We start from the raw sequence: 16,963 nt of genomic DNA, 5'->3' as shown, positions 1-16,963 counted from the left end.
TTCAGTGGACAGAAAGGGGAACGAGGATGGGCTAATGGGCCTTATATGGCTCGAGGCAGTCCGACTTCAATGGGCTTTTAAAGTCGGTATGATTTATATTTTCCTTCCTTTTTTTTTTATCGGCTATATAAACGGGGCCAAGGCGCCAAGCGGACGGGAATGCGAAAATAAAGGAGTATAGAGAGTCCAATTTATATCCATATCTATCTATATTTGTATAGATATCGATATATTATCTACATATCGATATCTATATCTATATGAAAGTGAGAATATGGTGGATCAAGTCAAATAGTTTCAGAACGTTTCAGTTTTGAGTATAACTTTTTCGATTTTCTAAGTTAAAAAACACAAGTTTTAATTTTTTTAATATATATAGATATAGATTTAAGGGACTGATGTTTAAACTCAATCTTTTACGTTTCTTTTTAAAATAGTTTTAAATTTTTAAAAAAGATATAAATATAGATTTGCGAGATTGGTTATTATTTTCTCTGGGTTTTAAACTTTTTAAACAAACTGTTTTTTTATTTTTAAAAACATATAGTATAGATTTATGGGATTAGTCATTTTTTGACTTTTTAAAATTTTTAAATTATAAATATTTATGAGGATATCTAGATAAAATAAATCATCTAATTTACTTTTCAAAAATAAATTATATCACATTTTCATAAATATGACATGTTATATGTTTACTTTTCAAAAAGGAGCTGACATTATCTTCTATTTAAGTTAAGGAAGGGTTACAAAATCAGCCCGTTTAATTTCGTAATCTGATTTTAAGATTTTAACTCTCGTTTTAACTCCATTCACTATATAACAAAAGTCAACAACACAATTATTACTTTTCTATTTTTTTCAATTTTTTTAATCATTCAATTCAATTTTTAATAATAAATTCTCTCAACTATTAATTACTTTTTTCACAATTCAACAGTACAATCATTACTTTTTTTAACTATTCGTTACTTTTTCATACATTTTCTCATAATTCTACATCACAATCATTACAAACCAATTAAAATCAAAACTCAACTCAATTCAACTCTAAAACCAAACACACTAGTAATGTTCCACAACTTGACAAGTGTTCCAATAAGGCCACTCCTTTTCTTTTTTTTTTGTCTAACTTTTCAGTTTAACAAGTTAGTCCCTCAAATTTGATGTCTTTATTTTAATTATAATATTGCTTTCTTAATTCTAGATTTACATTATAATAACTTCTAAAGTAAATATTAAGAATAAAGTGATGGGTAATAAATTTATGAAGAGCAAATTCTGAAATATTAAAGACATTTAATAAAGTTTTAATTTTAAAATTTTACGAAATTTTAATATTTGACATGTCAAAGAACTCAATGTAATATTTTCTAATTAATTCATCACAATTCAATCGATAACCACATTTATATCATCTTTCTATGTTTCCATGTTATCCTTGAGTTTTATATTCATACAATACTATGTTTTACTAAATTCTCAATATTAAAATTCGTGTAAGATGTCTATTTTATTAGTTCAATTATCTTTATGTTATAATATTATGTATAATGCATATACTGAATAATGATAAATAAGAAATATTTATGGAAGTTTTACTACAAAATAAAATGTGCAAAATTATTATAATGCTTTTGAAATGATTAAAATATAATTTGAATTTAACCGTTTTTAAACTCTTTTATAAAATAAACAGCGGTAATGCAAGGTAGTTTTCACTAGTACTTTTTTTATTATAGATATAGATATCATGGTTTATTTATATTATATTTTATATGATATGTTACCAATAAGATGTGCTATTCTTTAAAAATATATAGATATAAATTTGTGGGATTGTTCTTTATTCTCAATATTTTATATTTCTTTAAAAAAAATTAAATTTTTTTAAAATAAAAATAAAAAATATAGATTTGCGGGATCGATCGTTATTTTCTCAGGATTTTGAGTTTAAAAAAAAACATATATGGTATAGATTTTTGGGACTGCTCTTTTTAAAAAAAAATGAAATTATAAATATTCTATGAGAAAATCTAGATAAAACAAATCATGTAATTTGCTTTTCAAAAAACAAATTAGCATATTTTCATTAATATATGATGATGTATTATATGTTTGCTTTTTAAAAAAGAAATCAAATCATATTTTTTATTATAGATATAGTTATAATGTGTTATTTATATTATATTCCACATGATATGTTATAAGTATGATATGTCATTTTTAAAAATATATAGATATAAATTTGTGGGACTGATCTTTATTTTCAATCTTTTAGATTTCTTTAAAAAATATTTTTAAATTTTATTATAAATATAGTTATCGTGTGTTATTTATATTATATTATATATTATATGTGATAAATAGCGAAGATATCATACATAAAATGTGACTAATCCGCCTCTGAAAATTATTACTACCACGAAAATTCTTCAATTTTTCACATGCATGCACGCAAGTTTATTTTAATATGGCTATAATTAGAATTTTGAAGACGAGTTCTTCAACTTTTTGTTTTTCTTACACACAAACTTTTGCATAGTTTTTTGGTTCTTCAATTTTATGTATGTGTTAACACAATATAGGATGCAACACCATATGAATTGTAATGATATTGAAGACGAAAAATCATCCTACTGTTGTTGGAATTTATCTTTTAATTTTTATGGATAATCTTGGCAATATCGGATTTTTGAGAACTTACATTAAGTTATCTCCTTTTATGTAATCTTTTTCTTATCTATAGTATTATATAAATATCTAATAGTATACTATTATCGATTGTAAATTACTATTTTCAACAATTTATAACACATATTTTATATAATAAAATTAGTAAAAAAAGGAGATCACATTTTGTCTAGGCACTTGTTCCATGACCAGTTATTCAGTAATCAAGGTCTCTTTTTTTGTAGAAAGTTGGGGACGATGTCACAACACCGAACCCCGTTATTTCTTCTTTATTTTATTTTCTGGAAAATTGGAATATAATCTCAAGCGAAATTGTTATATTTGTAGTTCATATCAAAGAATCTTTTCTTCTTGAGCGAGATCACACGGTGTCATCACCATATTGGATGTGACTAGTCCCGACTCGATTATCGCCTTGTTCGACAAAAAGTGTTTTCAGTGCATTTTTGAATCTTCATAGTGCTAGTAATGCTCGTTCATTAACATTGAGGTTCGCCCATTGCATCATACCTGACAATTTGAAAAATCTTATTTGTGATACTTTTGAAATTTTTTTTATATCTTTGTTATCACTCTTATAAAAATTCAAAAAATATATCTTCTATATCTTTTTAAAGTTTATATTAGCGACAGCAAAGACATTGAGATAAAAAGCTCCAATTCAAAAAGCTTTCTCTTATTTATAAAGCATTATCTATTATATCTATAGCTATATCTATATATATATATATGGGGGTAGCATAGTCCATCTATTAATGAATTTGTATGTTATATAGAAATTGAATCAAAGAAAATACATCCAAAAGAAATATTAAGGAAGAATTCTAACCATATCAGCAACTGCTATTTTATTATTAGATAAATATTCATAATTTTAAAGAAATTAAGAATTACTAAACTATACTTAATTAATTTTAATAATCATTATTAGCCTTATAGAAGTTCAATTAAATAAATCTCTTGTCGAAGTGATTACTCATTTATCTACACTTATTCAAATTTATAAAACTTATTATATGAAATATGAGAGAAAAAGACAATTGCGAATACATACTGTTAAGATTTTATAGACTCCATGATTATGTTGCGTTTGGTTTCATAGTAGGATTTTAAAATCAGATTTTGATTTTGAAAAAGAGTGGTATAAATGGGGCTCGCCCTTTGACTTTGTATGAGTTATGTTGTTTTGTTGTGGAAAAAAGTGGTATAAATAGGGCCCACTCTTTGACTTTGTATGAGTTATTTTGTTTTGTAGTGGGTAGAGTTAAGTTAGAATTGTGATTCTAAAATAACACTATGAAACCAAACAAGGCATAATCTTTCTACCATTAACTAAAACTATGAATCTTGTATTTATTGGATTTTATAATTATTTTCTCATAGATTGAGTTGATAATTGAGATCATGTCTATAAATTATTTTACTTGAATTATTTGCTTATAAACTCTAAAATTAATATTATACAGCATACTGTGAAATTTATCGTATTAAAACTTATATAGCGTAAAAAATAAATATCAATAATTGTCTTAATATCTAACATTTTCATAACAAATTTCTTTTTACAAAATCCATGCAACACACGGGTTCAATAGCCTAGTATATATATAAAGTTGTAACCAATGCATTAAATAGGAGCATAAAAGAAAATGTCAAAATAATATAGGTATAAAGTGGTAAAATCCTTATTAAATTATATGTTAGCATACTATATATATTATAAAGAAAATATTCAAAAATGCATGAAAAATATTTCAATTGCTTATTACCATATCGTCAACAAATAAATGTATTCATCATTTTAAGAAATTTAAGTATTATAGCTAACAGTAAAACTCTCATCCAAGTGATTAGGTCACTTTATCTAAGAGTGTTGTTACACGCAATAAATAGAGTTAGAAAAGTAAATTCTAATATTATATAAGGTTATAAATATAAATAAGATTTAGGGGAAATTACGCTATATAGCCCATGGTTTACACATTTTGTCAAATATATCATATGCTTTAAAAATTATCAAATATATCATATGATTTATAATTTTGCTCCAAATCTATCCCACCGTTATATCTCCATCAACGTTTAATGGAGTGGTGACTTTTTTTATCCGGGATAGATTTGAGAAAAAATTAAAATCATGAAATAGATTTGGAGCCTTCATTAACGGAAGATATAACAATAGGATAAATTTGGAGTAAAATGTAAACCATATGATATATTTGACAATTTTTAAAGCATATGATAGAGTTGACAAAATGGGTAAACCGTGGGCTATATGGGGTAAAAACCCCTAAGATTTATGACTAAAAATAGGTAAAATTATTACATTAAATACATTAAATAGTAAGACAATTAAATTTATTTATTAATTATTTTTAGGCATTGTTAGCAAAGAAATATTTTATATTTATTTATAATGTGGATTTATAAAAAAGTTCCATAATTTTTATCTATTCAATTTTTTATGCTAACTGAAATACCATGCATTTTTTATATCTAAATAATATTTAGAGTTAAAAAGGTACTATACCTATATTTAATATATTTGCCGCAAATCTAACTACACCTTTTAATTAAAATATATAAAATTAATAATCAAAATTTCTTACGAAAGAAAACCCATGCATTGCACAAAATTGTAAAACAAATATTTCACTATGTATTAATTTTTTATCTATTCAAATTTTCATACTACCGAAAATGTTATGTCCTTTTTGTGTCTAAATAATATTAAGGGTTAAAAAGTACTATAACTTATTTAACATATTTGTTTATTTATTTGAATTTTCTATGCTACCAATATATATGTGCTCTACGTGTATACATCTTTTATATGTATACAAAGTTATATCCACCTTAATAAATAAGGGTAGTAGAATAGCAAATGTCTTAATAAATTAATATGCAATGTAGATTTTAAATTCATAATAATGATAATAATTACTATCATTATTATACATGGAAGTTCTCGTTCCATTTCCTTTTTATTGTGGAACTGCGACACGGATCATATATCAAATCATATCATGAGTCCTGTGACCCAAGCTTGGTTGAGAAACTATCAATAATTTGGATCAGCTTTGCCAAATCAAGTTGTGGATTATTTAGAAGAACATGTTAACTTATAATTGCAATTCTTGATGTCTTCAATTTGAGATGCATGATCTACCGAAAACGAAACTCATAATAAACTGGCTAGGATACAAGTTTATCTTATGGGGATATTGGAGATCATATAATCATAATTTGTAATTCGATCAGAGTGATTCCTAGACACACTCAAGGAAGTTCATTAATATGAACCACCATTGAAAAACTATCAGTCCTCTGGACCCGGCAACAGTTCGAACACGCATGTGTCTCCAATATTGATCTCATTGTTGTTGGAAAACTCACGCCACCTACTATATATGTTCAACTGATGAGGGCGATCTCAAAGTCTAAGTTCCACCGACCATTGCTCTCTTGATGGATTCACAAGGGTCACAAAATGTTTCTGAAGAAGGCTGTATAAGCAGGCAAAACGCATGGGGATGCTCTGCCACACGGAAAAAAACACCATTAGTAACTAGGCAATAAGAGCTGCTCAAACTTAGGTTGAAAGGGATAACATAAGCAAGTTAATCATTTTATTCACTTTTCATTAGTCCTAATAACAACGAGCTGAGGATTTACCACGTAACCAAAACGCTCATTGGACTCATTTATGGTTGCATTGAACTTCGAATTTCGACTAGAGGAACATCTAGCCGGGGCAAATGATCTATGGCCTGGAAGCACAACCCAATCAAGTCCTTCGTAGCGGAAAGGAGATCAGCAAAAATAAATAGCAGTTGAAAGATTGTAATCAGCTTAAAGATTACATATTCATCAAGATGAAGAAACTTAAGATTATATATCAGCTTGCCTTGAGAACACCTGACATGAAATGCAGCTTACTTAGGGTAACTAGAGCAATCGAAAATCTCTACATTAAAATTCGACTCTCCAGCATATTGAAAAAGCAGTAAGTCCCCATGTTCAATCAAAATGTCTTTCACAAATGTCGCAGCCTAAACAAGATTGGAGATTTTCGAGAGCCTTGAAGAAAAAGTTTCAAATCTTAAGGGCCTGAGGCTGTCGACAATAACAAATGTTGTAGGAAGAACATCAACTCAACAATGGCGGTTCAGTTGCATGACGCTTGCTTGACTATGACGACAGTCGGGGCCGAAAGCTTAACAACAATTACTCAACTTATCATGGTGACATGTAATATATGAAATTAAAATTCATGACCAAGTGGTCAATACGAAATAATGAAGGTTAACTTATACTAAGGCACTAGACAATACAACTCCGAAATATTGTTGCAAGTCTGCGTCAAGAGTTGTGTTGAATCATGCCGATCAATTGTTGAAATTTGAGTAATTTGATTAAGATACCTAATCTTTCACATAACCTCGACAAGAATCCTTCGATTAGTATGATACATGCTTATAGAAGTCTCAGCATATGACCCAGTATCAGCAATATTCACAATAACATATAAGATTTATTACCACGAAAATAACAAATAACTTGTTATAGGTCTTTATAATGTGGATTTATAAAAAAGTTCCATAAAATTTATCTATTCAATTTTTTATGCTAACCGAAATACCATGCACTTTTTATATCTAAATAACATTTAGAGTTAAAAAAGTACTATAACTATATTTAATATATTTGCCAAAAATCTAACTACACCTTTAATTAAAAAGTTTAAAATTAATAATTAAAATTACTTACGAAAAAAAACTCGTGGATTGCACTAAATAGTAAAACAAATATTTCAATATGTATTAATTTTTCATCTATTCAAATTTTCATACTGCCGAAAATGTTATGTCCTTTTTATGTCTAAATAATATTAAAGGTTAAAAAGTACTACAACTATATTTAACATATTTGTTTATTTATTTGAATTTTTTATACTACCAAAATATATGTGCTCTACGTGTATACATATTTTATATGTATATAAAGTTGTATCCACCTTAATAAATAAGGGTAGAATATCGTATGTCTTAATAAAATTAATATGAAGTGTAGATTTTAAATTCGTAATAATGATAATAAGTATTATAAAGAAATAAATATATCCAATATAAAATTAAATATATAAATTAAATAATAATTATTATTGCAAATAAAGAAAAAAATATGTCCAATAGGAAATGTCTTAATCAATTAATATACAATATAGCAATTAAATAATAATTATTATTGTAAATAAAGAAATAAATAATATAAAGTTAAATCCACCTTAATAAATGGGTTCAATAGTAAATGTCTTAATAGACTAATATATAATATTGATCTTAAATTATTATTATCATAAAGAAAAAAAATATCCAATGGTAAATGTCTTAATAAAATTAATATTAAATATAGAAACTAAATAATGATTATTATTGTAACTAAATAAATAAATAAATACATTCAATAGTAAATGTCTTACTAAATTAATGTACAATATAGAAATTAAATAATAATTATTATTGTAATTAAAGAAATAAATAAATATAAATATATCAATCACTGATCATTGTTTCATAAGTAAATAAATATTCATAATTTTAAGGATTTATTAGTAAATTATTATTATTTGAAGGAAATAAAAAATTATTTAAAATTTTAAAATATATTTTAGAAAACATTGTTAGATTCATAAAAGTTCAATAAAGAAATCTCACATCAAATCCATTTTATCAATAATTATCCAAACACATGAAACTTAATGATGATATGTGATTGAGAATAAAAGTCAGCTTAATAATAATTTTAAAAATTTATAGATAATTTTACGATTATCATTCTTTCATTAATCAAAGCTAAGAATTTTAAATTTTTAGGATTTTTAAGTTATTTTTCTATAAATTAGATTGATAATTATGATTATTTATATGAAGTATTTTACATGATTATTTCCTTGAGGTCTTCAATAAATATTATTTAGCGCGGGTCTAAATTTATCCTATTGAAGTTTATTTAGTATAAAAAATATTTTTTCTATACACTAATATAAATTACAAAATGATAGCAATTAGTGTGAATTTGTAATAAATTTTTCTTGATAAAATCTGTACAATTGACGGGTTCAATAACCTAGTATATATATAAAGCGGAAGTATTTTAGAAGTTTTCTCAAAGAGAACGTTCGTTTTTCACACTCTTAAGTTTCTCTTTTGTTTTATGAAACCCATGGCTGTTAAGAACGAATCAAATCTGATAGTTCTATTTCTCAATCTTTTCTGACTTGCTCTTACAAAACCAAGTTGGGAATAAAGGAAGGGGTCAGATTTATCATGACGGGTAAATATATATACATTACTTAACCATGAAGTAATTAATAGTAATATAAATTAATATAATAATATATACGTTTACTTAACCATGAAGTAAATAACAAAAATAATAATAGTAAAAAATAAAATGATAATATACAATAATAATTTTAATAATATTATTATTATAAAAATGAGAATAATAATAATAATAATAACAAGTTGTTGTTGTTGTAGTAGCAGCAGCATGAGTAGTAATAGTACATGATGAATCTTATTTGAGTCATTAATTCAATCATATATGGCGGTTTGTAAAGTATCTAGATATGATGCATCAATATAACGACATAGTAAGGAACAATAAAAAATACACCATGTATTTTTACAAAAGAAAACTCGACAAGTTGAACATATTATATTTCACTAAATTCAACTAGCATAAATTGTTATGTTTGCACTTGAAAATATGGTTCATCGAGAAAAAAATTTGATATGAATTAAGTCATGTGTTTTCAATTTTTATTGTAAAAATTGTTTGGTTGTTTAAGGATTTGAACTCATGACCTCTTATTTCTTATACTAATATACTACCAACCAAACAATTACTACTTTCTTGTTCTTTCAACTCCACTTTTAAGAAATATTAAATATATTTTTATTTTTTTACACTATTCTCATATATCTTTGAAATCATCATACTTCTATGTTAATTATCATAATTTTTTTAATAATATGAATATTTATTTTATTTTAATTAAACGTACGATCCTACCCATCAAACCCTCGGTTGGACCCATAAACTCATGAACCCATACCCCTTCCGGTTCATCATCCGGTTCGGTTCTGATAACACTGGTCAAAAGTCGATCAACTTAACGATAATAGCTTATGACTATTTTGCATGTCAAGAGTTCATCAACTTATTGGGCCCAATATCGGCCCAAACCGAGCTTAAAAGGCCATGATCCGGTCCACATGATCCGACTCGAGCCCCGGCGGCTATATTTCAGAAAGCTAGCTAGGGTTTTAGTTCCCTCATCCATTTGCAGGCGAAGCTCGTCTCATCTCCCTTCCAAAGAGGATAGCCGGAGCGCCGACTCTGTCCGTGTTCTGATCTCAGTGCTTCGAAATGGTAATTTCGCTTCCATTGTCATTCAATCAGTCTCTGCACAATTTCTGGAACCATCGCAGCTCCAAACTGTAATATGATGCTCTGCTTTTGGACTTTTATGGCGGAATCAGTCTCCACTGCTTCAGTGCTCCGAAGCTGTGATTTTTTAGCTTTCACCTTCATATCAGTCTCATTCGTTAGCACAAATTAGATTTTTCTTTTTTTACTGTCATGATGTGTCAAAGCTTGTGTTTTTGGTCCTTGAATTGACCGAATGTAAGCTCAAGCTAAATGCTTGATTTGGAAATCGAAAACTTTCGCCATTCAATAGGTGAATTTGTTTGCTCGCTGTTTGTGCTAATTTGATGCGTGATGGATCTGTTTGGTTATGTTATTCCTTGTAATTTGAGCTCGTCTTGGCTTGGCTTGGCTCTTGCAGGCGAGAGGGTTGAAGAAGCATTTGAAGAGGCTCAATGCCCCGAGGCATTGGATGCTTGATAAGCTTGGCGGTGCCTTTGTAAGCGACTCTTTCTGAAGCCGACTGGCATCATCTTCAATTAGGTGTTTTCTTGCGTGGATTATGTTGACTGTGTTGTGCTTATGATTGGCGCCACTATCTTTTGCAGGCACCTAAGCCATCATCTGGGCCACACAAGTCTCGGGAATGCTTGCCTCTGATCCTTATCCTGCGAAACAGGCTCAAGTATGCCCTCACCTATCGTGAGGTCATTGCCATCTTGATGCAGCGCCAGGTTCTCGTTGATAACAAAGTCAGGACTGACAAGACCTATCCTGCTGGATTCATGGGTCCGTAAGATTAGCTTGATCTTATTTCACTAGCTCTTTATATAGTTTTTTTCTAGCCGGGTTTGCTTTAATCTTCTTTCAATTATGGCCAGCTTTGTTGGGTACTCTAGGCAGAGTTTCTTAATGATGCTTGCCCAAGTTTGAACTGCTATAAAGAAGTTACTGTTTAGAGCTGGAAGGATCGATTTTGGTTGATATTTCTTTTTAAAAAAAAATTTGGACGAGGAGAAGTCTTATTCTGTATTCTTTATTTCTTTTTTGGAGGGATTTAAGATTTTTTTTCCTTTGCAAATTCACTTCGTCTTTGGATAATGGAAGGACTCATGTCATATGTGATGAGTTTTTATGAGAAGTGAAGCTCTAGCCTCATAGCATGGACTTCTATACAGAAAAGTGTTTGTTCAAAGCTAGTCATTTTCAGTCACACAAGGAATACTCTATGCCCTTGTTATTTAACAGTTCTGTCTAAGAGATCACTCCATATTTTATCCTTCTCTTTTTTGAAATATATTTTTTCTCGATGCCTTAAATACCACACCTCTTTGTAACTCACTCTCACTTATCAGATGTTGTATCCATTCCGAAGACAAACGAGAACTTCCGTCTGCTCTATGACACCAAGGGCAGATTCCGTCTCCACAGCATCAGAGACGAAGAAGCAAAGGTTCTCTGTGCTTCTTGCCTCCTGTAAAACTGACTTTAAAATTATGATCCACTCTTGTAAACATCACACTGAATTGCAACATTGTCATAACTTTTCTGTTTGTTGTCCCTGCACAGTTTAAGCTCTGCAAGTCCGATCCGTTCAGTTTGGACAAAAGGGCATCCCCTACCTCAACACTTACGATGGCCGTACCATCCGATACCCTGACCCTCTCATCAAGGCCAACGACACGATCAAGTTGGACCTGGAGGCCAACAAGATTGTGGACTTCATAAAGTTTGATGTCGGGAATGTTGTCATGGTGACCGGGGGAAGGAACAGAGGCCGTGTGGGAGTCATCAAGAACCGTGAGAAGCATAAGGGAAGCTTCGAGACTATCCACGTTCAGGATGCCCTTGGGCACGAGTTTGCTACCCGTATGGGCAATGTGTTCACCATCGGGAAAGGAACAAAGCCTTGGGTGTCCCTTCCCAAGGGCAAGGGTATCAAGCTGTCGATCATTGAAGAGGCTAGGAAGAGGCTTGCAGCCCAAGCTTCAGCAACTGCTTAAAGTTATTTTTGCCTTTTAGTATCACAGTGAGTTATTCCATTTCTTGAATTGGTAGGTGACAATGCTTATTCTGCTTTGCGTTGACTGATGGTAGAGATTGGATATCTTTGTTTCTTGTTTTGGCACTAGTGGAAGAAACAGCTCATGTCCTAGCGGTTCTCATGTTTTAATCCAGATTATAGTGATGAAAATGCTTGTACTGAAATTCTGGCTTATACTCCATGTGCTTTGGGATTGTAGATTAGGGTGACACCCAAGAAATTCTAGTTTTTCTCGGTACATGACACGCCTCTGTGTGTCGAGTATCATGATGTAGCCTAGAGGCGGAGTTTGAGGTTCACCTGACCTACCGTAAATCGTCCTTAAAACCGTTATGAGATTTATTGATCAGTCAACTAAAAGTGAAGGTGACTCTTAGACGAATCTCTTGAAGTAATCATGTTAGTTCTTAATGGCAACCAAAAGTGCTCGTGATCATAAATTTTCCCATGTAGAAGAAAGTGTTTCCCGCTGGATCTCTTGGTTTCGTGCAGAGGTCAATTGTCCAATTCCCACCCCTCAGACAAAATTAGTCTTAGCAAAATGGATCAGATGTGCTTGTACGCATTTATATCGATTGTAAAGAGTATGGAGTATCCGATATTGCTTTAGACACCTAGGTAAGAACGTCAAATTCAATAGAAATATGTACTTACTAGGTTTTAGGCTCATGCATTGCACCGATTTTATAAAAAAAAAATTATGATAAAATTTTATAACATAATAATTGTTAATGTGGATTTTATAATTAAAAATGTATATAACATATAAAATTTGTTTTATATAAATAAAATTTAATATAGCATGAAATACCTAATTTATTTAAAGATTCTTTTACAATTCTATTTTCTTCTAATTGTTATTTGTAACAAAAAATATATTCTTGAAGGGTAAACAAAGTACCTAATTAAGATTCTTCACTATATTCCCTCTTACGTAGTATTCATATCAATTATATCTACTATGTACATAATGTTTCTATTGTTAAGATATACCATATGGATTCTTCAGTCATGATTATATGAAAAATACTTACCTCTAAAAGTGAATAATTTTTTTCAGATTTTCTCAATTTCTAATTATTAATACCATACATGTGTAGAATTATATAAAGTGAAAAAATTGCATTACATTTCGATGATATACAAATTCAAATAAACTAACAAAAAAATCTAAAAATATCGAGAAAATAATAAACTCCACAAATATATTTCTATGTACTTTTATAAATATAAAATTTTATTTTTGAAAAAAATTTAAAAAATGGAAAATTTTCATTCATCAACGAGAGCTTTTTGAGGTCACCTGACCTGCCCACCATGTTCTTGCTTTCATATAAATATATATAGATGGAAGTGGAGCTTTGATCAACTTGATGGTCTTAGATTGTTCAAATTGCTAAATGAGATCGTCTAATTTTTAAAAAACTCTTTTTTCCTAATTTTTTTAATAATATTTATAAAACAACACATTTTTTTGAAAATTTAAAATCATTTAAATAAACTAAAATTCTTGTATTGGGTTCGTGTCATCTAAGCATGACACGTGCCCCCTTTTTATTTTATTTCATTTTAGCCTTCTCTTTCCTAATTTTTATGATTTGCCCACAAATTTTGATTTTTTTCATTTTTGTCCCTTCTTTTTCTTAATTATAAAGAAGATCATGGACTTAATACTGAGAAACAAAAAGTTAAATAAAAAGAAATCAAAAGTTGCATTAACAAATATCAAATTCATAATCTCTTGATTCCAAATGAGGAAGTGTGTCGCTGCATGTCCGCTTTTATTTTTATGTCCGTTCTTTTGATTGTTAAAATATTATCCAAAGAATTTCAATATTACATGTTTTAGCTAATATTTTAGCTATCTGCACACAATTCAGTAAAAAACATGCATTATCCTGTAAAAGTGAAGTAACTATTATTTTGATAATCGCACCCATTTATTCTCAAAATGACACAAAACTGTAATCCTCTCTAAATTTTTTTTTCAAAAAGGACATGTTATATGAAAATGTACATGAAATTCTAAGGATCCATGAAAAGGTCACTTTATTGTAATTATGGAATAAGACAAATAAAGGTTATAATATGAATAGATCAAAATCATTCAATAATAACGAAAGAATAAATTTTTGCATTAAATAATTACTTATTTACCATAATCAATATATAAATTTCTAATAGCATATTAGAAAACAATAAATAATTAAAAAATAAACATCATACAGACAAGTGGGAGTTAATCATGAAAGAAAAATGCAAATAAAAAGCCAACGTAGAACAATATAATAAAAACATTAAGTTGGAGAATTCAACACGATTTTAAAGTACAATGCATGCACATCATTTTAATTTTTTTTTACTTATCCCACTATTTAAGTCTGATTGGTTCAATACTTTAACTTTATATATTTTTTGGGTAGCGTTCAACTATATATTATTTGAAATATAAAATTGATTTAGTTTAACAACTTCAATTTATATGATCAGAAGAATGGTTATAATATCATTTTTATTATTTGATATCCTCACAATTAAATGAGAAAATATTAAGATATTTTGGCTAAAAAAAGAACATAAAGGCAATAATATTTTCATAATCTCATAGTAAATTTATCGATGTAATTTTTTGATTCCGCAGCAAACCGTGAGGCATCATTCCCTAGTATTTTATGATAAGATTTGGATAAAACAAAATATTTTTCTATTCTCAATAGGTGTTGTTAGTTACGAAAATACTTAATAAAACATTATTTTTTAAAAAAAATTTAATGTGCATAAATGTTTTAAATTTTTTGAGTTTTTTCAGATTTTTTAATAAATTTTAACAAGAACGAGTTTTTTTATTTTTAAAATATATATCTTTATAGAACATGGTATTCTCCTGCTAGCTATTAGATACAGAACTATTTAATAAAGCATGGTTTTTATAAATTTTTCAAATTCAATAATTATTTTTGGTTTTTAAAGCTTTTCTTTAATTTTTAATGATTTTAATAAAATATGAATTTAAAAAATTAAATATTATGATAAGATCGATTACAAGAAGGCGTCTCATTGATTTTCTCATTAGGTGCTATTAATTACAGAGTTATTTAATAAAGCATGATTTTTTTTGAATTTTTTAATTAAATGTAGCTATTTTTAGTTTTTTTAGCTTTTTAATAACTGTTAATAAAAACTTTATGCAAATATGTAGAACGGAATGTTTTAATTCTTATGGCGTGCTGTTAGTTATGGAAATATTTAACAAAACATGATTCTTAAAATTTTAAATTAAATAAATATTTTCAGTTTTTGATTTTTTTTAATTTTTTGATGATTTAAGAAAAATGAATCTCTAATTTTTAAAAGTATTTTACGATAAGATCCGGATAGAACAAAATATTTTCCTAATTTTCTCATGAGATACAATTAGAACGGAAATATTCAATACAACACGATTTTTTTAAAATCTCAAACTAAATAATTTTTTTGGTTTTTTTGAGCTTTTTAAAATTTCGCAATAAATTTCTAATAAAGCAAAATTTCTAGATTTTTTAAAATTACATTATGATTCCATTCGAATCAAATAAAGTTTTTTTTAATTTTTTAAAGGATTTATAAATTGGATCGATCATCGTATTATAATAGAAAATAATTCACAAATTGTTATCATTGGATAATAATAATGCTACCAAAAGATGTGAAAGTAAATTTCCTACCTTTATTTTTTATTTATGTTTCTTATCTAATAAATTTATCAATTTACTAATATAATAGTTTTTATTTTTTTGTTCTTTTAATATCATTTTTTCTCATCTTATTAGTTCATGGCGTGTACGTGTTGGGATGAACCAAATCCATACTGAAACCTAGGTTTGAGAATCGACTATAACGCCCTCTATCTGTCCCAGCTAGCTGCGCTAAGAATCAACCGAACTTCTTAGATGTCACGTTGGACTAGATTCATTTCTCGACTGTCATTATATGATATACAGAAGGAAAAGAATGACACTCTTTCGTATGATAATTCACCCACCGGCAGCATTATTTTGTCCAACAAATCTGCCACCAAGAGGCCTTGAATATGCATCTTTCTGTCATGAAAAAGTTTGACAGAAGAGGAGTAAAAGCTTCGATGAAAAGCTTCCATCCTACACCTAGAGAAGCATCAAGAAATTCAATGAGCTGATATTCATATACCGCGTTTTTCCCTTTTCTCGAACCTTTTGTTTATGCTGGAGTACCAGAAATCACACAAGGGGGGTTTCATTATAGCGAAACCTTCGACCAGTACCAAATGGGGGGTCAGTCAGTCCATCAGAGAACCATGTTCTCATCTGAATGCTTTCGAAGGGAGCTCATGTCGACCAGGTGACGGCGCATGGTGGGCCTCCAGTGCGGGCAGTTCTAGGGAGACTTCAGATCCGCCAAATAAGTTGAACTTGAAACGAGTAAGTTACCCTGGTAGATATATATTCTCAATAGTTAGAATGCAAATTACGTTTTGCATCTCATTTCTTCCGAGAGGATCTCCAATCATGACCGATGATCCGCAAGCACGTGATGCAAGCATAGCACGGACTCTAGCAGGGGAGATGGAGTCCGCAGAATCCAACTTGTAAGATCCGATTATCGAGCATTCCCCATAACCATTAGCAAGAGTAGGGATCAGATCCTTTGATATCTGTTTACAGAAATTGAAACATTGACCTCATAACAAAGCTTATCTCATTGACATCAATATTATGCCATGTCTACATGGCTGAGTGAATAGCTCAAGCGTTGACTCAGCTTCAACATGGG

General features: G+C 28.8%; 1 pseudogene; it reads left to right on the top strand.

The window, feature by feature from the left end:
- The first annotated feature begins 9,978 nt into the window (after nt 1-9,978).
- Nucleotides 9,979-12,349, top strand: LOC116187960 (annotated as a pseudogene).
- Nucleotides 12,350-16,963: the final 4,614 nt, after the last annotated feature.

Source organism: Punica granatum, chromosome 8, assembly GCF_007655135.1.
Source record: "Punica granatum isolate Tunisia-2019 chromosome 8, ASM765513v2, whole genome shotgun sequence".
Classification (NCBI taxonomy): domain Eukaryota; kingdom Viridiplantae; phylum Streptophyta; class Magnoliopsida; order Myrtales; family Lythraceae; genus Punica; species Punica granatum.
The sequence above is the reverse complement of the archived record's forward strand: the minus strand, read 5'-3'. Positions and strand labels throughout refer to the sequence as shown.